Genomic DNA, 1,264 nt, shown 5'->3' with positions numbered 1-1,264 from the left:
CTACCAGCATTCCCAAAGACCAAAATAGATAAGAGCTATGCTCCTAAGAAGGAAGAATGGAATGAAAAATAATGGAGTATAGTGAGCATCTTGGAAATGGGACTGTGAAAGAAAGTTAAGAGACTTGAAAAAGACATATAAGGTCCTGAATTGAGTTAGAAAAACAAAAAGACCACCCCTGGGGAATGGATGGTGGGGTGGGATACCTTTATTATATCAGGGCATGTGACTCAGAAGAAGAAAATATAAAGAAAAAAAATCAATTTCTTACTTCTAGGTCTTGGACCCAGCTAGTAAGACTGAATCTTTGTTCTCGTCAATTGAGAAACTCCTAAGAGAGCACAGTAATATATAGCGTAAACTATGAGTTAATTTTAAGATAACTGATCCTCCCCCAGACTACTGGTGACCCTGTCTTTCTGGGGAATCAGATAGAGACCCAACCATATATCATGGGCGGGGAAGGGGAGCAGTCAAGCACAATGCCCAGCTCACAGGAAGTGCTCATGATTAATGCATATTGATTTTCATCCTTGTATCCCTTAAGAAAGAAGAAAACCTGGGCTTGGACTTGCTTCTCTAAGTACACCTTGGTTCCTGCCTACATAGAAATGCACCATTTCTGCCCTGGCCCTTATAGCTAAGTAGCTTCCAGGTGAGTGGAAGCAACAGTGTGCCTGATACAGTTTTCCAAAGGGTCCTGCAACAGAGGATTGGGGTTGTCTTTTTTTCCCTCTTTTTATTCCTGTATTTCCTAGTTCTCAAGAAATTAGGAAAGCGGAGAAGATGCTCTACAAGACAAATCTCAATTCATCCAGCAGATCACATCTGGACAGAAGTGGACAGCACTGAGTTGCTTAATCCCACGAGTCCCCCAACTGCATGGCACAGTCCTCTTCCAGGCTCTAGTGGCGACAGAGAGGAGTAGATGCAAAGAAGCCACAAATATTCATAAAACTGAGTCAGGGAATTCCCTGATGGTCCAGCAGCTAAAACTCTGCACTCTTAATGCAGGGGGCCCAGGTTCGATCCCTGGTCAGGGAACTAGATCCCACATGCTGCAACTAAAGATCCCACACACCGCAAGGAAGATTCCGCGTGCCACAACTAAGACCCAGCGCATCCAAATAAATAAATATTTTTTTAAAAAACTGAGTCATAAAAGAATTAATGAATTACACTTATTCTCACAGAGTTGGTTTGGAAAAAAAATGACAAATATATTGGAAAAAAAGGTACACTACATTGCAAGAAGCCCAAACTA

The 1,264-nt window shown here is 41.9% G+C and overlaps 1 non-coding gene across 1 annotated transcript; it reads left to right on the top strand.

Moving 5' to 3' along the window:
• Positions 1–971: 971 nt before the first annotated feature.
• Positions 972–1,044, top strand: TRNAK-CUU (transfer RNA lysine (anticodon CUU)). The gene has a single exon. It is a non-coding gene; the product is annotated as a tRNA-Lys (tRNA).
• Positions 1,045–1,264: the final 220 nt, after the last annotated feature.

This window comes from Globicephala melas, chromosome 3 (assembly GCF_963455315.2).
Source record: "Globicephala melas chromosome 3, mGloMel1.2, whole genome shotgun sequence".
In the NCBI taxonomy this organism is placed as follows: domain Eukaryota; kingdom Metazoa; phylum Chordata; class Mammalia; order Artiodactyla; family Delphinidae; genus Globicephala; species Globicephala melas.
The sequence above is the reverse complement of the archived record's forward strand: the minus strand, read 5'-3'. Positions and strand labels throughout refer to the sequence as shown.